The sequence below is a fragment of the Pleurodeles waltl genome, chromosome 7, assembly GCF_031143425.1.
Source record: "Pleurodeles waltl isolate 20211129_DDA chromosome 7, aPleWal1.hap1.20221129, whole genome shotgun sequence".
Taxonomy (NCBI): Eukaryota; Metazoa; Chordata; class Amphibia; order Caudata; family Salamandridae; genus Pleurodeles; species Pleurodeles waltl.
The window spans coordinates 888,115,354-888,137,576 of NC_090446.1; positions in this window are offsets into that span (position 1 = coordinate 888,115,354).

Here is a 22,223-nt window from a genome sequence, read left to right on the forward strand (position 1 = left end):
ACATCTTGAAAACTACTGTCTTCCAAAATGCAGTTGTGCAAGCCCCTAACTAGTGACCAGACTCCCATGTACTAACACGCTATTGTGAATTTTCATTTTTTCCACACCAGGTTATCCCCCTGCTCTGAAGTTCTTAACATTTTGACGTGTGTGGACCCTTAATTAATAAATACTTGATACCAGGGACTATCTCCAATGCAATTTTGACAATTTGAACTTTAGAGCAGTACACAAAACTACAGAAACAAGTACACATTAAACTAAACAAATATATAATAATGTAATGTTTTGTTTACCATACACAAAATATACAAAAAGCGAACTTTAATAATGGAAAGGGAGGAGCAGTTCAAAATTTGCTTTGATTTCTAAAATAACAAAGAAATATGATAGGCTGTAGCATATTGCTTTGTCTTTTTTGTTCCTAATGTATGCTCTCTTTTTGTTAGTGTGGAAATTTACTTTAATTGAGGTCACCAATGTTCCACACAATTGATTGCTGTACTTGAGCTGCTTCCACCAATTAAGTTATGCATACCAACCTAATGTTTAGCTTCCAAATTTAATTCCCATCACATTTACATAAAGTTTTAACATTTCCAATTATACATTTACCTTTTTTCATGTATACATACTTTATTAAGCTGCAGATGTAATGAGTAGGTGTTATAGAGTACCAGAACTCCACAGACCCCAGGTTAAGAACCACTGCTCTAGCTTGTGCATGGCATTGCATCAAGAACAGGATGCATCGCTGTCATTGGCCTGGGTATCACAAGAGAGTCCTGAACTTCATATAGGGTTACCATTTCCAAACCTGTTGGGCACCACAGAGGCCCAGGATCCAATATGTTATCATGTGTTCCCATTGCCAAAGCTCGGAAATTGAACAGGATTGTGATGATAGTACAGGGTGGTGATAGTAGTGTGTGTGTGTTTCTGTGACCATGTCTGTGTGCTTGTGAATGAGTGGAGGAGGTTATCAATTCTGTTATTTTGAATCTGAATCAACCTTATCTACAACTAGTCCAGCAATTAGTGTGTGTTAATTATAGTGGACTCTTTTCAAGAGGCTTCCATGGAGGGTTTTACTTTCATAGTAGTATAAAGCAAAGTGTAATATACTGTGTGCTCCCATTCCCTGTATGCCTGAGTTGGCATCTGGCATGCTAAGACTGAATCTTGTAATAGAATGTTAGTGTATGATGTGGACAGAAAGCTAGGACATAGGAGCAATTTTGGGGAGTTTGGAGCCCTACCAAATGCTACAAGCTGTTGTTGTAACCTCATGGCATAACATGAAATAAATAACTTTTCTCCTACCTGGGTGGCCCAAGACTCCTGTATGAAGACCCTGCCCTCCACCTACAACACAAAGCTCTCCGTAGAGGTGCAGTGCATGAGCACCCCCCACTTCCAGTCCACTGGTGCAATGTTAGCAACCTCTTGAGTTAGTAAGTTTGTTTGTAGAGATGCTATTTCATACCCACTGCCCATTCAATCATTTTAATTTTTGGCTGTTTTCAATTATGCTAATTGGTTCTAGTTATGAAGATGACTCAGCAATCAACAAACTACAAGAAAATGGGCATGTGGCCAGTAACTTATCTCATATTGTCCACTGCAGAGTTCTTATACCAAATACAAAGAATATGTAGACTATTAGGGCATATTCTGGTGTACCCGGCATGAAAGCGCACACACTGCATGGGTCTAGGTGTCCTCATCCTCATTGAAATTCAGAGTGTCAGCAGACCACATTCCTTCTGGATTATCTAATCAAAGGAGCTCTTCACGTGGACCAGCCAGCTGAAAGTGAAAGGTTCTTTGAAATTTGTTGACCTTTTGAACTTGGAAGGTGGCTTAGGGATGGATGTGAGCATGTGGTTGGTTATTGACCTTTTCCCAGAAGAGGAGTGAGTCATGAGTCTCTTGCCTCACCCTTTCTTTTTCAGGCACCAATCCAGCAATAGCTTAATTTACTAACCCTGTGGAAACTTTATGTAAATTCCATATGGGTCTTGGCAATGGTATCTGATTGAAACCATCCATTCCTGTCGCTGTAGTGAACAGTGTCCAGACCAAATGATAGGTGTGAAAACGTGGCAGTGTCACAGTGGTAAACATCAAAATCACAGAACTTTAAACAGTATTTTAAAATAATTACAGTCAACAGCTTCGATGGGTAGGACAGTGGGCAGTCTTAATTAGTCAGGTGGTCCTTAGATGCTTTCAATGGGCATGTGTGGTGTGGTTGTTTTTGTGTGTCCGTGTATGTATGCATGAATGGAGGAATATATGAATAGGAAGTCACATTGCTGCCCTAATATAAACAAGATATAGGATTTTTTGACGACGTATGGAATGGGGGACGAAGGCACCTGCGTGTATTACAGATCCATAGATGACCCTTACCTATCATGCCGACTTACTCTGTTCCCCTTGCTGTGAAAATAAACCTCTGTGTTCTGAGCTACAAGTTCTCACTCAAATGCTTATATGTATCTCATCAAAAAACAGGGGACCGGATTCAGGTGCTCTGCCGCACCCCTCCCTTTCTCCCTTTTCCAACAGCAGCCTTCCTGTCACAGCTCTGTCATGCTGATTATTTTAATTAGGATAATGATTCACACCTGGCCAATTCAGAAACCCGCGCTCACAGTAACAATTTTAATTAGTTTCCACTACAAATCTGAAGAGTCTTCATTAACATTTAAAACCAGCAGCCAGTAGGCGGGGCCTGCAAAAGAAGCCGTGGTCAGGCTCGGGTAAGGACAGCGTTTCTCCAGATTCTCGCTGATTGTGAAAGTGGACAGGAGCTTCACCCAGGTATCTCGTGTGCTCCGAGCGGGGTGAACGACTGCACGGTACTACTAAGCGGAATGTTCCATTATCACCGTGATAAATGGCGCAATTTTCTCCTGCATATGAAGAAGCTGCGTGGACTTCACAAAACTTGAAAAATCATGACGCATACAATTTGTGAACTTCACCAGCAGAATTATAATTCCACTCACCATTGGTTGAAACTTGACAGAATGCAATAAAAATTATCAATCCTCATGCTTCCACCAAATGCGCTGATCTGAAAAGTCTGTTTTAGCAATAGGACAGGCTTGATTCTTACCTGGTATGACTGAGTCGTATTCTTCCTGTGAATGTGGCTTTTTCGGAGGGTTTGCAATGTACAAATCAACAGACTCAAAAATTGTGAACCATTTAGAGACTGCTGTGATAATTATAAGAAAATAATAGAGAATTTGTAGTTCTCAACTTGATGGTACTAACTGCATAGAACGCCAAAGTGTGGAAAGCAGAGTCCACTTTACTGGGGCTCAAATATATGACATGCAGAATATCCAGCAGAAATCCTTTGCAGCTGTGAGCCTTCAAAAGGGCTTTGTCTCTGTGATGATTTGTTAATTCGTGTTGGTAAAGAATTGTCTTGCACAACATATTTCCCTTATCCCGTTAATTGCATCGCTTTGATACCTTAGAGTGAATACCTAGTTCCTTTAAAAAAAGCCTGCTTCCTGTTGTTCAGATATGAGTTTCGGACTGTTTGGTCTAATTGTATGCAATGCTATTCCTTTATTACGAACGTACGTGTATAAATGTATACTGTGCATTTATGTAACACATTCTATGTCTTCTAACAAGGATTTCATATTTTTTTCAAGATGCAGGCCTTGAGGTGGACCATCCATGAGGCCAGCTTTTATTTTACAGACACCTTTGTACCAACAATAAAAAGTTTACATTTCCGGAGGATTTTCTGAAAGAAAACGCCATTTGGCATATATGTTATAGTGCATCTTATGGAAGCTTGAATATTTCTTGTCAACTTCAACTTTATGTTATAAAACATAACCCTTATTTTGTGAGCCTATAGGTCTTCTCTCACCATACTGGTTTCTCACCATACTCCTTCTACCATTCTGGTCTTCCTGCTGCCCTTTCTCTGGTGTTCATGTTGACTGTAAGATAAAATACTTAGGGGCAGTTTTATGAGAAGTGTCTCTGCACACAGGGCACACCACTTTTCTTGAGCACCTAAGTGCCCCCTAACGCCACCATGTGAGTGCCGTATTTTGCGCCATATTTAAAATATGGCGCACCACGGCGGTAGTTAGGGGTACTAGTGTCAGAATTTTTTATGCTATTCTGGCGCTTTGCAGGATTAGTGTCAAAAATGTTGACGCTAATCCTGCAAAGCTCTCAGAGGCCCATTGAAACCAATGGAAGCCTCCTTTTAATGACTGCTCTGAGCTGGCGTTAAAAGTGCTGAACATAATGGCACAAGGAAATCTTTTAGATTTCCTTGTGTCATTTTTTGTTGGCCGCCCTAACAGGGAATGCCCCCTTTGCATAAGTTATTCCTGGCATAGGCATAATGTATCGCAAATGGTTACAAAGTGGTGCAATGCATCTATTATGCCACTTTGTAAATATGGTGCCTTCTAACCTATCTGGCCTTCTAACACCACATTCGCGTAAAAAAATGACACTAATGTGGCATTAGAATGGCGCTAGACCCTCTTAAATCTGGGCCTTACTACGGTAAGAACACCATATGCAAGAGTCAAAAAGCCACTTGTGCATGCTAATCCAAGCTCCACATGTAAATGGCTTGATTTTCAAGTTCATGATATTCATAAATGGTGTCTTTGATCTCCCATATTACTTTAATCAGGCACAATGATATCTCTCAATAATGTAATATTGTGCTTTCCAGGAGTGGTAATTTTTATATTGTCAAATGTGACTGTCTTGAAGGGTTGAAATGGGTCAGGAATATCACTAAAATCAGCAGGTGTCTTCGAAAGGGGTTGATACTGCGCAGGAAAAATATTTGCCATGTGGAGAAAAAACTGAAATAAAAAAAAAAAACATATTTGTTAGCAAATGTATATTATGCACTATTACATCCATGGAAATGCCTTAACATGGTTGTAATTGTGAATTCACAAAAGTATTTAACGAGTAGTAATGAAACTTTTGATTGTCAAGGGTTTCCAGATATTACTAGGGGAAATGAATAAACGTACACACATGCAATCTAGAGTGAAGATTTCTGTTATAAAAAATCAGGTTCCCAATTTTCAATCTAGACAGGTGTAAATGCTTGTGATCATGAACTGTCTTTAAGGATTGCTTTCAAAATCGATAAATGAGTGTCACTAAGTTGGGCAATGTTAACAGAAGTTCACTGTCTGAAAGGGGTTTTTCGGTATTTTTCAACTGGCAGGCATTGCGGAGTCAGTCAGTAAAGTATCAGACTGACACATTGAGTTGATGAGAGATTTAGAATCAGAGTTTTACTCAGAAAGTCTGAAAGGGCTGGGGAAGAGTCAATCACAAAGGCCAGGAAGCACCTGAGATATGACTAACTCAACTAAAGCCCCTTCCCACCACTACGAGATATTTTAGGAAAAAAAGGTTCATGCTAGTTGACGCAGAATACGAAAATTCCGATTTAGTTTTCACTATATATGCAATCAACATATACGACAAAAATAATGATTTGCAAATTTGGAATGAACTTCACTTCTTTAATTTCTGATCATCACCCTCTGCACCATAACCTACGCTCAAGTTTGTTTGTGACTTGTCTGTCAAATATGCAATCAGGGGAAATGAGCTCCGATTCTGGTTTCTACACTTCAACGAATCGTGTGAACCATTTCATCTCCCTGGTGTCGAGTTTGCTACTTGCCAGAATGAGGGATTATTAGGAAATCTGAATAGTACAAGAGTCATAAAAAACAACGTGGCTTGGTGGAAATAACATTCCACGACAGAGGGTGGTTGAAGGGGCCACAACCCCTTTGGCACACAATAATTGAGGCCTCTTCTGGGATCCACTCTCACGTTGTCTCATGATTGGAAGAGTGAAAGAGCAGGGCTGTGATGAGCTCTTCCCCTTGATTTTATACACCCTGCTGAGCCGCCTGTCTGAAACCTCAGCGGAATCACGAGCTGGCAGCTCATTGTATGCTGGCGGCTGCAATCTTCGTCGCTATGAAAGGTTTTGAATTGAGTCGTAAGATGTCGGGGCTGGCGCCAGCTGATCAAGCTCAGGATGGCTAAGAGGATCTGAGAGGTGTTTATGCTCTTCCTTATTGTTCTTTGCGCTGGGGTGAGTTGTTAACTGAGATAATCCAGTATCTTGTAAACCACGTGGTGCAAAGCAAGAGAGTGTCTGCTTGCCATCTGCCAGCCTGGAAGCCAGGGGGCTGTGATAGTGGAAGGCAAAGCACTGGAGGTGTTTCTATATTTCATCAAAGTCACTATTGCATTTGTAAGCCAATTTAGATACATCCCTGATTTTCTTCCTACAACATGAATTGCACTCGATTGGTCTCAGGCCTTATTTGTATTATGTTAATGTGGAAAGCATGATGCAATCTATCCTTGGACTTCATTCGCTTGTTTATGATGCTCCTCACAAAGAAACAACATGTGGTTTACCTGTAACAATGGGCGTAGTCAAGTTGCTTCTACGCATTCACGAATCCCAGAGCTTTGCAGATTACCACTACTCTATTAAACCACCCCCTGAGATGGGAGTCACATTGAATGGTACATTTGCTCTGACGGAGAGAGCTAAAACACTGTGTCCATGCTGAGTGGCTTGAATTTCGATGCAGTCTGTACTGTCTGGAAATGTTGGTGCACAGTTGCACAAGTCCCGCTCGAGTCAGTGTAACCCATCCACTTGAGAGGAGTTAGAAGGAAATCTGTTTTCTGCATTTCCTATAAAATACAGTCTCCAGAGAATGCGTTTTGCTTTTTCTCGTTCTGTAATGATACAAGGAGCCCTACCTACTACATTTGGAGGCACAAAGGACTACCTAAGGGACACCCGACCACACTACAGCACCTCCCTAGGAATCCGTCTGTGAATTCTGTGCGCCTCAAAGATGCAGTTAGCGTGGTCTCACAATGGTGCAATCAATTCTGATGAGTTTTTACGAAGGATGAACTGTACTGGGTCTATCAGCACGTGAGTTATAAATGGCAACAGGAAAATATACTTTCCCATGCTCTCCTATCATTTAAGAAAATGTTGCTTTGAAAGGCTGAACAAGAGAGCCATCTGCAAACACGACCTACCCAAATGAGACACTTCTGAATCAAAGGACATTCGACACAACTGCACAATAAACTGAGGCAATCTGAAAGAGTTCTGCAGCAGCCCTGAACTTGTGCACTGAATTGTATTTTTTTGGGGAGGAAATCAAGCAGGAAGAGTCTCTGATCGAATGAAGCCTCATAAGATATTGTAAAGTCTGTTACATCATGTTCATGCTCAGCGCTCCAACCCCAGATGGACACTGTACAGTGATTCACAATATTTAAAGGGCAGCCCAAGTGGGCATGGATATACTACTTAGGGTGCATCCAATTCCATGACTCTAGGGCTACAGACATTAGAGCATAGTAGACAAGTTACGTTATCTTATATTACGTTATCTCACGTTAAATGGACTTATAATGTTCCTACTTACCCTTGCAGACGTACCTTGGAGCATAACAGGCCAAACATAAATAGTCCACAGTGATGAGACCTTAAAAGAGGAAGACAGAGTTTCTTTAACACATGGAAACCTGAAGTTAAACAAAGATTTTGGAGTAAAAGAGTTCCAATGATGGGCTGCCAAGTAGGAGAAGGAAAGCCCATCCCTACTCTAGAAAGATGAATACGTCGAGCTTGTGCTAGAGCCTGATATACAGATCTTAAAACTCTAGACTATTTTTGAAATGTAACTCTCCTGAGAAGATATGAGGGACTTGAGCAATGAATGGCCTTGGGAGCGTGAGAGAGATCCCACCCTCGTGAGCTGGCAGTGAGTTAAGCATTCTCAACATAGGGGAGGACGTGGATGTGGGCAATAGGATACAGATAATATGAACAGCAATATTCTGAATGTGATGTAGGCAACTAAAGAGATTGGGGGTCATTCTGACCCTGGCAGCCGGTGACCGCCAGGGTCACCGACCACGGGAGCACCACCAACAGGCTGGCGGTGCTCCCGAGGGCATTCTGACCGCGGCGGTTCAGCCGCGGTCAGAAAGGGTAAACCGGCGGTCTCCCGCCGGTTTACCGCTGCCCCATTGAATCCTCCATGGCGGCGGAGCGCGCTCCGCCGCCATGGGGATTCAGACACCCCCTACCGCCATCCTGTTCATGGCGGGAAACCCGCCATGAACAGGATGGCGGTAGGGGGTGCCGCGGGGCCCCTGGGGGCCCCTGCAGTGCCCATGCCAATGGCATGGGCACTGCAGGGGCCCCCGTAAGAGGGCCCCGCAAAGTATTTCAGTGTCTGCTTTGCAGACACTGAAATACGCGATGGGTGCAACTGCACCTGTCGCACCCCTGCAACTACGCCGGCTCAATTCTGAGCCGGCGTCCTCGTTGCAGGGGCATTTCTGCTGGGCCGGCGGGCGCTCTTTTGGAGAGAGCCCGCCGGCCCAGCGGAAATGTCTGAATGGCCGCCGCGGTCTTTTGACCGCGGTGCGGTCATTCGGCGGTGGAACCTTGGCGGACGGCCTCTGCCGTCCGCCAAGGTCTGAATCACCCCCATAGTCAGCTATGCTCATAAACAGAGCATTGCATGAGTTGAGCTGGCTCTTAATGCATGCTTAAATAATGGTTTTCCAGAATTGTGTTTGGAGCCAGTTAAAGATTCTGCACAACATTTGCAAGATCCCATAGCAAGCTCCACATACAGTGAGATACATTCCTTTATAGAAAGGCCATTGTCTACAATAATGCTGAGATTTCTTGTCACTTTCTTTGGGATAGCATCAGGACCAAGGGCCATATGTACGAGCACTTTTTCCCATAGACACAGAATGGGTAAAAACCTTTGCTACATCTGGCCCCAAGTTCATTAGTCCGCCGGATAACAGACCAAATGGAGCTTGCCTCATCAAATAGGATGACCTTGGTCTTCTCCCCATTCAGTTTAAGTGAGTTGTCTGGGATCCATGTAGTTTGTTGGTCAGGCAGTCCACAAACTTTCATCTGGTTGCTTTGGCATTCAGGAATAGATATAATTAATTGCTTATCATCTGCATAAAATATTGTGTCAAGGCCACAAACTCTCACAATGGCAGCAAGAGGAGCCAAATAGATGTTGAAAAGCAAAGAATTGAGGGAATAGCCCCAGGAAACAGCACAAGGAGCTGGAAAGGGGTTGAGATGAACAAAGGAAAGTAGATGGACTGAGATCTTTTTTACAGAAAAGCTTAAAAACATTTGAGAGACTTTGAAAAGAGGACTGTCACATTCAATCTATTGATCAAAATGCCCTTATCCAGAGGTAACCTAATGTTACCAGTGGCAGCTATTAGGGCAGTTTCAGTACAATGAGCCACCCTAATTTCTGATTTTGAAGGAACAAATATGTTTTAGTGCAATAGACGATCAGCCTTTCAAACGTTATGGCTGGAAGCAGGAGTAGAGAAATGGGACAGAACTTCACCATATCTAGAGACCTGTCAATGCCTTTTTAAGTAGGGGGAGAATGTGTGCATGTTTTCATGCAGTTGGGAATTTGCAGCAAGAAGAGATGTGTTGAAAAAGTCTGGTATATGCGTACTACAGAGTAAGGTACTTGATTAAATTATAAAACGAGGACAAGGGACCTCAGGAGAACCTGACTGGATACATTACATAGCTTCTTCCATTTCAGAAGTGGTAGTGATACCAATAGAGGCAATGGATCTGTCCAATTTGGAGTGAGGCTTATCGCCTCAAGTGGAAGAGATATAAATGCCATACTCGGTACAATGCCAGTACCCTACCCAACAAATGTCCATTGTATAATCTGTACCAATAATATCATTACTATATGGAGGGAAACATCCTGAATAACTAGGTCTAAACCACTACTTGCCTGAACCACTACTGCTAAACAACTAAAAAGTCTCTACAACTAAGTACTGAACAACTACTGTCTAAACAACAATTGTGCCTGAATAACTGTTGCCTAAACAATTAATTTTAAGGTAAGGTTTTCTTTTGGTTTTTATGGTTTATTAGTTGTTTAGAATATATATATATATATATATATATATATATATATATATATATATATATATATATATATATATATATATATATATATCTCAGTTGTTCAGGCAATTGTTATTCAGACACAATTGTTGTTTAGACAGTAGTTGTTCAGTACTTAGTTGTAGAGACTTTTTAGTTGTTTAGCAGTAGTGGTTTATGCTATAGTTGTTTAGGACCTAGTTGTTCTGTCACATATTCGTCTATGGATACTATTCATGCAAACAATATTATTGATTTTGTAATAAAGTAAAATCAGGTTACTTTCTCAGATTCATAAATATCTCACTGACATCACACAAACTTGTCATGACTGACAAAAAGTACTGGAGGCAGCAGCCTCCTACCATGGTGTTCAAGACTTTTAGTCCTGAAGAGGAAGGTGAAATATTGGCAGGCATCCTGAATCAGCACATAGAAGCATGTGCTCCCATTAGCTTTTTAGGATTAGATTGTTGGAGGATTAAGCTGCCATTGAGTGTTCACTTCATGTAGCAGATCTCTGTTGTTTCCAGGGCTATGAGCCAATTCTAAAAATGGAATAGTTCAAATAAAATTATATTTATTAACAATAGATTAAAAAAGCCATATCTATGGTTTTTCAAACAATATTTTTTATTCTCCATATATGGCAGCAATCAACGCTTGCATCATCAAAGACATAAGAGACCCATCAAAACAGCCAGACCCCTCACTGGTAGAAGAAATATGTATACGTATAGCTGCCATGTCATAAATAAAATTGCTGCAGTCACAATATCCTTATTGGACCCCATATACATGCTCTCTTTTCTCCTTCCTCAAATTTACCTTTTAACATTTGCCAATTTTGTACCTAAGTATTACCCCGTACCTAACGATGGCTATTTGGCTGTGGTGGAGCCTTCGCATGTTCTTCACCCCTGTACTGACAGTATTCTTTCAGCTGCACTGTTCCTGTCACACCCGTCTACGATCTTTGACAGAGAGGGACACTGAGTTCTATTGAATAGACTGGAAGGGCCATGTGTCCTCGGTGCAGATATTTTATGGTTTTTCAATTTTCTTCCTGACAGAACATTCCAAATAATGCTTGCTCCCTTTATCTCCTCTGTAAAATTCTTTGAGCCAAGGTATCTCCAAAAGATTCATTTTACCTCTTCTTCTTGCTAACATAGATATGACAAAGTTGGCACACCTTATTCAGTTTTGTGGCTTTACCTCTTCCTTTATGCCAATGATATTCTAAAAATTGGTGGGCATGTGAACATTGAGGAACCATTAATTCATTGTTAGTCTGAAGTAGCGAGATGGATGAGCTTTAACTATCTGAAATGAATCAGTGAGAAAATGGAAATGCTCTGCCCTGTCAGACCCTTCCCTTCTTGGAATCTTCCCTAATGGCCTCTGTGGGAAATTTCCCCTTCCTGCACGGTTCTTTGGATTTTTTGCTTTTTTATTGAATTCTATTTTTGGGCGCGGTAGAACTCTGTGCACCTTACCCCTACTAATCATTAGTAAAATGCTCTCCCTTTTAAACATGTTAAAACTGTTATAAACCTGATTGGCATATTTAATTTGATTGTAAGTCCCCAATATATGGTATCTCCTGTACCAAGTGCCTGCAAACTAAATACTACCAGTGGAGTGCAGCATTCCTTTTCCCACTCATTACGGTAGTGTCAACACCAGGGCAATTCGCGCTCTATTAGCGCTAGCATGCAAAAACCCAGCACTCTCAAAACATCGTAATTTATGCATTGTGCTGATATGTTGTTGTTTAACCTTTTGCATTGCAGAGTTCAATCCTGAAGACTTATTTTTAATGTGCTTACAAATGCTGTTCATTTGCAATGTATTGCTGCAGGCTTTCAGAGTGTGTTAGGGTGTGGTCCCTTTCCAGGGCCTTCCAAAGACTTTCCCCACAACATGCCTGTGTGTGGTTGTGGGCTGGGCCAAGACTCTATAAAAAGGAGCCAGCCCAGCTCCAAGTGCTCACTATTCAGAGGGCCCGGTGCAGAGCAGAAGCTACTTCCTGAGCGCCTGTCCCTGTGGCCTATTTGATCCTCCAGACATCTGACTTTCATTCTTCATTTGGAGATCCTTGTTCTGGGCGGTAAGATGGTGGTTGGGCTGGCCTCCCGACGCCGTTATCGAGAACTCTCATGTTCTTGGGCCTAATTCTTTTATGATTTGACAGAGTACTTTGCACGTGTGAAATATGCACTTGAGTGTTTGTGACATTTGCAGGGTGACTTGCGAATCGGCAAGACGCGCGATTCGTTTCATGATAATTTAATCTTGTTAATTATTGCGCGCTACAATTTCTTGACATTTACATGGTGGCTCAAGAATCAGCAAGACGCGCAATTCGTTTTATGGTGTTTTAACTTTGTTGTTCATTGCGCGCTACCATTTCTTGACATTTACATGGTGGCTTAAGAATCGGCAAGACGCGCAATTCGCTTTATGGTGTTTTAACTTTGTTGTTCATTTCGCGCTACCATTTCTTGACATTTATATGGTGGCTTAAGAATCGGCAAAAGATGCGAAATTCATTTCATTGTACTTTGATCTTGTTATTCATTGTGAGCTGTTATTTCTTGGCATTTACATCGTAGTTTACGAATCGGCAAGATGCACGATTCTCTCCTCGAGTTTAATTTATGTTGTTTATTGTATGCCACTATTCTAATATATTTATCATGTAATATTCGAGTTGACAAATTATGTGATTTGATTTTCCTGAATCCATATTGTGTTATTCATGGTGCACAATCCTTATATGGTGTTTACTAAATATATTTATATATATATATATATATATATATATACATATATATATATATATATATATATATATATATATATATATATATATATATATATATATATATATATATATATAAATCTACAATATGCGCAGTTAGTGTTGAAACATTTTAAGAGTACACAGAAGATCAGAGTGTCTAGATGCAATATTGTATGGTCCTAGTATGCATTCTCAAAAAAGGATTTATATGACTGGTTTAAAATTTAGTCAGAACGTTTTTCCGATTCTCATGTAAAGGAAAGTACTTGAATAAGAAAGTTTTCATTTAATCCATCTTGATTCCCTTACAGGTATCCGACCATCTTGAATCTTAGTCATTTTAAACTTAATTCTTAGATTGTTCATGTTTTCAGAATGACTATGCTTAGAATCATAGTCTAGTATTGATTTCAGGAGATATAATTTTCATATTGTGTGTTCTAACCTTTTAATTACTACAGGTCTCCTTCCCAGCTGTTTCCCTTCCTAATCCCCTCTTCCCCTCTTAGCCTCTGTGATTTATCTATCAGAGTCTTGGAGCTGTTCAGTGGTGGACGTGTTGGGAACGTGCGCAGACCCCAAGGATTTGGTGACTCTGACAGAATAGTGAGCCCACTAATTATTATCCTCTTGGTTTGTGTATGTTCTCAGCATGGCCACGCTGGACGAGTTAGTCAAGGCTATTACCCAGCTCCAGGCAGAGGTGGTATCATCCAAAGAATTGACAACTAGCTTAGCTGAGAGAGTGAGTCAGTTGCAAGATAAGGTAGAGAAGAAGGAACAAAGTCCCACAGGTGTGTCCTGGCCAGGTACTTCTTTTCAGGCTTCTGGAAGTAATCCGACAAACATTTCCCTAAATGTTCCTTCTGCAATTCCTTTAGCTCCACCAGAACGTTTCTCAGGTGACACTTTGAAAGCGCAATCTTTCCTGGTTCAAGTGGGACTACACTTCACCTGCAGACCACATACTTTCCCTGGTGCCCAGTTCAAAGTAGCTTTCTTGTTATCATATTTGGCTGGGGATGCAGCTACTTGGGTAATTCCTCTTGTGCGTAAAAATAGTCCCTTGTTGTACAACTGGAGAAATTTTGTTTGTGAGTTTGAGAGAGTTTTTGATCGTAGAACTGTAACACAGTCAGCAGATTGTGAATTATTAGATTTACGCCAAGGGAATCAAGACCTAGAGGGTCATTCTGACCCTGGCGGTCGTGGACCGCCAGGGCCAACGACCGCGGAAGCACCGCCAACAGGCTGGCGGTGCTTCTGGGGCCATTCTGACTGCGGTGGTAAAGTCGCAGTCAGAAAAGGGAAACCGGCGGTTTCCCGCCGGTTTCCCGCTGCCCCAGGGAATCCTCCATGGCGGCGCTGCAAGCAGCGCCGCCATGGGGATTCCGACCCCCTTCCCGCCATCCAAAACCGCCAGAAACAGGATGGCAGGAACGGGTGTCGTGGGGTCCCTGGGGGCCCCTGAAGTGCCCATGCCACTGGCATGGGCACTGCAGGGGCCCCCCAACAGGGCCCCATTAAGATTTTCAGTGTCTGCTTGGCAGACACTGAAAATCGCGACGAGTGCAACTGCACCCGTCGCACACCAGCAACTCCGCCGGCTCCATTCGGAGCCGGCTTCCTCGTTGCTGGGGCTTTCCCGCTGGGCGGGTGGGCGGCTTTTTTGCGGTCGCCCGCCAGCCCAGCGGGAAAGTCAGAATGACCGCCGCGGTCTTTTGACCGCGGTACGGTCTTCTGGCGGTTCCCTCCAGGCGGGCAGCTTCCGCCGCCCGCGGGGGTCAGAATGACCCCCCTAGTGTCATATTTAGCCAACTTTAACCGGCTGGTCGCCGAGACATCCTGGCCTGAAGAAAAACAAGCGGTCTTGTTTTACAAAGGACTTAAAGAGGAACTAAAAGATATCTTAGCGCAAATCGACCCACAACCTACAGACTGTCAAGAATTAATAAACCTTGTTGTGAGGCTTGATCATCGTTTAGCAGAACGTAAAGGAACACGCAATGAGATTGGAAAATATTCATGACGTGTTCATGATAACAGAGACTCAAGAACGCCGGAACCGATGGAAATTGGAACCATCAGAAGACCTTTGACCAAAGATAAAAAGGACCTACGCAGAAAAAATGGACAATGTCTTTATTGTGGGCGGAAGGGTCATTTTGCCAAAGATTGTCCAATCAAACCAAGGAACAAGCAAGGTCCAGTTCAGAAGGTAGCAGCCAATGCACCAGTCGAGTTGGAAAACTAAAACACCCAAGATGCAGAGAAGGGTTGCTTTTGGGTGTCACCATGGACCCTTCACAATCTAGACATCTTAAACTGGAAATAAGAGTTCAGGTCAAGAAAAAGATCTATTTAAAAAAGGCTCTAGTCGATTCTGGGGCTACTGGGAACTTTGTTGATGTCCAATTGGTTTGTGCATGGGGGATCCCAAGTATTGAAAAGAAGACCCCAGAAATCATCCAGGCAGTCAATGGAAAACTCTTGACTGGAGGTCCAGTAACTCTTCAGACTATCCCCTTGTCGATGATTTGTGAAGATAATAATCAAAGAAAGAAACATAAAGAGAAAATCATTCTTGACGTGATCCATGCTCCCCAATATGGGATTATCCTTGGCCTGCCATGGTTAACTCACCACAATCCAGAGATCAATTGGGCAGAACGAAAAATCATGTTCTCATCTGCGCTATGTAACAAACAATGTCTCCAAAAGATTCAAGTACCAAAAGTTTGTAACTCTTACATAGCTACTGCCGCGGAGAAAGAAATTCAGCTGCCCAAACAATATTCATCTTACAAAGATGTTTTTGATCAGAAAGGAGCAGAGACTCTACCTCCTCATAGATCTTATGACTGTCAAATTGATCTAGCCCCAGGTGGGATACTTCCCAACTGTCGTGTATATGCCCTGTCAGAACATGAAAATCAACATTTACGAAAATACCTAGATCAATTTTTGGAGAATGGCTTCATTCGCCCCTCTAAGTCTCCTGCAGCTTCGCCTTTGTTTTTTGTTCCAAAAGCTAATGGAGAACTTCGAACTTGGATCGACTATAGGGGTTTGAACAAAGTCACCATCAAGAATAAATATCCTTTACCCCCTAATTCCGGTATTATTGGAACAAGTAAAGAGAGCAAAAATCTACACGAAGCTTGACCTTCAAGGTGCTTATCATTTGGTCAGAATGAGAGAGGGTGACAAATGGAAAACAGCGTTCAAGACAAGATATGGCTTTTTTGAATACACTGTCATGCCTTTTGGTCTGTGTAATGCTCCAGCAGCATTTCAATTTTTCTTGAATGACGTTCTTAGAGAATACCTTGACATATTTGCCAAAGTATACATCAATGACATTTTGATCTACTTTGACAATGAAAACGAACATGTCCAACATGTCAAGAAAATTCTTGCAGCCCTTCGAAAGCACCATTTATATTGCAAAATAACCAAGTGTGAGTTTCAGTTACCACAGTTGAGTTTTTAGGGGTTATTCTTACCCCTCAAGGTATGATGATGGCAGAAAAGAATTTAAAAGCCGTATCTGATTGGCTCATCCCAAAGACTGTTCGTGATATACAATGTTTCCTGGGGTTTGCAAATTTTTCCTGGAGATTCATAAATCATTTCTCCCAGACAGTGGCTCCAATTACTAAGCTACTAATAAAGAAAGAAAAGTTTGTATCGTCCCTAGAAGCTGATCAAGACTTCTAGACTTTGAAGAAAGCTTTCTCCACTGCCCCAGTCTTGACTCATCCTGATGTGAATCAACCTTTCATAGCGGAAGCTGATGCTTCAGATGTAGCAATAGGAGCCGTCTTATCACAACGAAATAAAGACACTGGTCAACTTCACCCTGTAGCTTATATGTCTCGGAAGTTGAACAAAGCCGAACAGAACTATGTCATTGCTGTAAAAGAGCTTCTAGTGATTCGTGACGCCTTTAAAGAATGGAGACATCATTTGTTGGGTGCCAAATACACTGCCACAGTGTATACTAATCATCGTAATCTTCAATTCATGAGTTCCGCCAGACTTTTGACCCCTCGGCAATTAAGCTGGATGCTGTTTTTTGCCGAATTAGATTTTGTAGTAACCTTCCGGCCTGGTACAGATAATCGCAAAGCTGACGCCTTGTCCCGTCAAGAGTCTACCACGTTGCCTGCATTTCAAGCCTCCAGAGCTATCATTGCTACTGACAAGGTTCTATGTATCATAAAAACTGAAGATTTCTTTGAAGAAATTCGCAACTCTTTCACTGTTGAAAAATGGCAAACATGCGCCCAAGCAGATCCCAAAATGTCAATCAAGCAAGGACTACCCTTTCATGATGCTCGTTCGTTCGTACCCACTACCAAACTTCACAAGATAGTGTTTCATTGGTTGCATGTTATACCGACGGCAGGTCACCCAGGTACTCCTAAAACTCTTGAACTGATCTAATGCTGTTTTTGGTGGCCTACCCTAACAAAAGATGTAAAAGCAATGGTAAACAACTGCGAAGTTTGTGCTTGCATTAAAACAAGTCATTCAAAACCAAAAGGGTTGTTACATCCACTTCCAATCCCAAGTCGTCCATGGGAGCACATTTCTTTAGACTTTATAACCGGTCTGCCAGTGTTTCAACAGCATTCAGTAAGTCTGGTGGTAGTAGATAGTCTCACGAAATATGGATATTTCATTGCCTTTAAACAATTGCCCACTTCTAGTGAACTGGCAACTATTTTACTGAACAGAATGGTTCTTTATCATGGACTGCCAAAAGGTATCCTCTCCGATCGGGGGTCGCAATTTGGTGAAACACTCCAAGTGACATCTACACTATCTACTAGTCACCGTCCTCAAACAGATGGTCAAACGGAGAGACTACATCAGACTTTGAAACAATACCTACGTGCCTACGCTGAAAAGGCACTTCATTCTTGGACATCTATGCCCTGGTTAGCTGAGTTAGCTTACAATAACTCATTCCACACTTCTATTGGCGTTACACCCTTTTTTGGTTTATTTGGCTATCATCCTGACACCCTGCCCATCAAAATTCCTAAAGAAAGTTCTCTTACTCCAGCTGTGTCAGAAACCATTCCGCATTTGCATCAAACCCAGAAACTGATTCAACAGCATTTAGAAAAAGCCAAACAAAAATACAAAAGGCATTGTGACAAAAAACATTGTGAGGGACCGCAATATCAACCAGGTGAAAAAGTGTGGCTTTCCACAAAACATATAGACTTCAAGAAGAAGCACATGTTTAATCCCAAATTTATAGGTCCTTACACAGTCCTTCAGCAAATCAATCCGGTAACCTATAAACTACAATTGCCCAGATCCTTAAGGATTCAACCAGGGTTCCACACTTCCCTATTGAAAAGGGCAGTCCAAAAGGTCCACCCTCATCCAGCTCCTGTTCCAGTACAGGGAGAAGAAGAATATGAAGTTAAAAAAGTGTTGGATTCTAAACTACTAGGGCGTAATCAATGGTACTTAATCTCATGGAAAGGTTATGGTGCTGAAAGGAACTCATGGGTTTCCGCATCTGATGTTCATGCTCCAGTACTTGTGAGACGCTTTCATCGTCTTAATCCAGGCAAACCAGGCCCTAGAGCACGTCTGGGAGATGGGAGTACTGTCAACACCAGGGCAGTGCGCGCTCTATTGGCGACTAGACTGCAAAAACCCAGCACTCTCAAAACAACGTAATTTATGCATTGTGCTGATATGTTGTTGTTTAACCTTTTGAATTGCAGAGTTCAATCCTGAAGACTTATTTTTAATGTGCTTACAAATGCTGTTCATTTGCAATGTATTGCTGCAGGCTTTCAGAGTGTGTTAGGGTGTGGTCCCTTTCCAGGGCCTTCTAGAGACTTTCCCTGGAACATGCTTGGGTGTGGTTGTGGGCTGGGCCAACACTCTATAAAAAGGAGCCAGCCCAGCTCCAAGTGCTCACTATTCAGAGGTCCCGGTGCAGAGCAGCAGCTACTTCCTGAGCTCCAGTCCCGGTGGCTTATTTGATCTTCCAGACATCTGACTTTCATTCTTCATTTGGAGATCCTTTTTCTGGGCAGTAAGATGGTGGTTGGGCTGGCCTCCCGACGCCGTTATCGAGAACTCTCATGTTCTTGGGCCTAATTTGTTTATGATTTTACAGAGTACTTTGCACGTGTGAAATATGCACATGAGTGTTTGTGACATTCGCAGGGTGACTTGCGAATCTGCAAGACGCGCAATTCGTTTCATGACAATTTAGTCTTGTTAATTATTGCCCACTACCATTTCTTGACATTTACATGGTGGCTTAAGAATCGGCAAGACGCGCAATTCATTTATGGTGTTTTAACTTTGTTGTTCATTGCGCGCTACCATTTCTTGACATTTACATGGTGGCTCAAGAATCGGCAAAAGACGCGCAATTCGTTTCATTGTACTTTGATCTTGTTATTCATTGTGAGCTGTTATTTCTTGGCATTTACATCGTGGTTTACGAATCGGCAAGACGCACGATTCTCTCCTCAAGTTTAATTCATGTTGTTTATTGTATGCCACTATTCTAAGATATTTATCATGTAATATATGAGTTGACACGTTATGTGATTTGTATTTCCTGAATCCATATTGTGTTATTCATGGTGCACAATCCTTTTATGGCGTTTACTATATATATATATATATAAATCTACAATATGCGCAATTTGTGTTGAAACATTTTAAGAGTACTCAGAAGATCAGAGTGTCTGGATGCAACATTGTGTGGGCCTAGTATGCATTCTCAAAAAAGGATTTATATGACTGGTTTAAAATTTAGTCAGAACGTTTTTCTGATTCTCATGTAAAGGAAAGTACTTGAATAAGAAAGTTTTCATTTAATCCATCTTGATTCCCTTACAGGTATCCGGCCATCTTGAAACTTAGTCATTTTAAACTTAATTCTTAGATTGTTCATGTTTTCAGAATGACTATGCTTAGAATCATAGTCTAGTATTGATTTCAGGAGATATAATTTTCATATTGTGTGTTCTATCCTTTTTCTTACTACAGGTCTCCTTCCCAGCTGTTTCCCTTCCTAATCCCCTCTTCCCCTCTTGAACTCTCTTAGCCTCTGTGATTTATCTATCAGAGTCTTGGAGCTGTTCAGTGGTGGACGTGTTGGGAATGTGCGCAGACCCCGAGGATCTGGTGACTCTGACAAGTAGCACTGTAACATGTCTCCAGACCTGCTACTGTGATCTGGATTTTCAGTTTAAACTGCCATTTCGACCTGACAATATAAAACAAGCCTAAACCTTCCTTTCTAGTACTTATAACTAACCTCTAGAGAAGGCCTTAAATGCCCATGGAGCAGGGTGCATTTAAATAGTAGGACATAAATAGATAATTTTTTTAATGTTCTGGCAGTGAAAAGCCTCCAAAGTCATTTTTCACTGTGGTAAGTCTGACTATCACATAGGATAAGGCTGGTTTAGACTATTTCCTTTAACAAGTCCTACATTCACTTTGAGAATAGCAAGAACAATTGATCAAAGACTCATCCTAATAATAAAGTAAAATCCAACTTAATGGTCAAGTCAGATTTTATAGTGCTATTTTGAAAATTACACCTTTGAAAAGTTGTAATTTTCCTGCGTAAAACCAAAGGTTTTCCTGACAATGTCTGGCTGTCACCTAGCCTCTGATGACTCCCAGGTGATGAGATGTGTATTGCTTCCAGACAGTGGACCAAAGGCTTTGGTTGTGAGAAGGGGGACTCCTCCCTTGACAGGATCGCCTAGGGGCTGTCCCCAACCCCTTTCTGAGCTTTGAAATGGATGTCTACCTTGTCACTGGCAGATGAAGGTCACACATAGGCCTGGGTCTCTTTGGGCCAGATGTATCATCACAGCCCTTTGCGATTCGGAAATAGCAATTTTTAAGAAATCGATATTTCCGACTCGCAAAGTGACATGTATCACATTTGCGATTCGGTAATAGCGATTTCTTAAAAATCGCAATTGCTATTACTGAATCGCAAATTGCGATACCGGCCCCATTCGCAGCTATGGGCCTGTTGGCCCATATCTGCAAATTTTTTGCATTTCCAAAATTGCGATTTCTGAACCAGAAATCGCAATTTTGGAAATGCAAAACTCCAGGGTGCTGGGGGGCTAAGGCCCCCTCTGCTGCACCCCAAACATTTTTGGGGGGACATGTAAGGTGCACACAAGCCAAAAGTGCATGTGTGCTTTACATGTACAATTTAAAAATGCATTTTAAATGCATTTTTAAATTTTGCACATGGTTACCACCAAGTTCAACTTGGTGGTAATTAGCGATTCCTAAATGCCAAAATCGCATTTAGGAATTGCTTCATACATGTGCTAAGAAATCGCAAATAAGGAATCCTTATTTGCGATATCTAATTTAGAGAGTCGCAATTTGCGACTCTCTAAACAGGGTCGCAATTTTAAGGAATTGCTATTTTAGCGATTCCTGAAAATTGGGTTCAGAATGTATTTCATACATTCTGAACTGGCATTTTGCATTTGCAAATGGGCATTTGCACCGTTTGCGAATGCAAAATGCTTTCATACATCTGGCCCTTTGTTTCTATACTCAAGTTCTCTCCAATCCCAGTGGAGTGGAGGAACTGACCAGACCAGGTTTGGTGGGCGTACAAAGACATGCTCTCTACCCACAGACTGCGCTGGCACTGGGCATAAAATTGCTCTCCACAGGCCTCTTGTCAGAACACTCCTGCACCTGTCAATAATTAGAAGGACTATCATGTACTCTGAAGAACCTGCAATAAGTCTGGACCTTCATATTTGAACCCATGACCCCCTACATACTCCAAATGTCAGTTAGGTAGTGCTTGAGCCAATGGTTTATGGTGCTCCGCACCTATACTTAATTGTCAGCACCTATATTTATGATAGTCTGCTACACACCACAAGATTTCTGTATCACTTCAATAATGACGCTACAAAATGAAGTCATAAAAATACCATCCACCCAAGCCACTTTTATAGCTTTGGGGGCTTGTTATAGTGTGCACTATCACACTTGTAAGGAGTGTGATAGGTAGTAGTTGTTTTTGTACTGTCATTGGTAGTGCTGCTAGGGACAATGGTCGGTTCAAATTACAGCGACCTCCTGACGAGGGCCATGGCACCTATATTTTTTTTTACAAAATAAGCACTGCAGTTAGGTGGCCTTCTGTTTGAACCACAGGGACACTGCAAGCTTCCAGATGCCTCTCCTCATAAATATTGCCCAGCTGACCAGTGCCAACTGGACCCTCCCTGGACCCCGCTGCAGGCTTCTTCTGAAGTGAGTCCTAAGCCCCAAGTGGTGACCCAGGTACTAGACCAG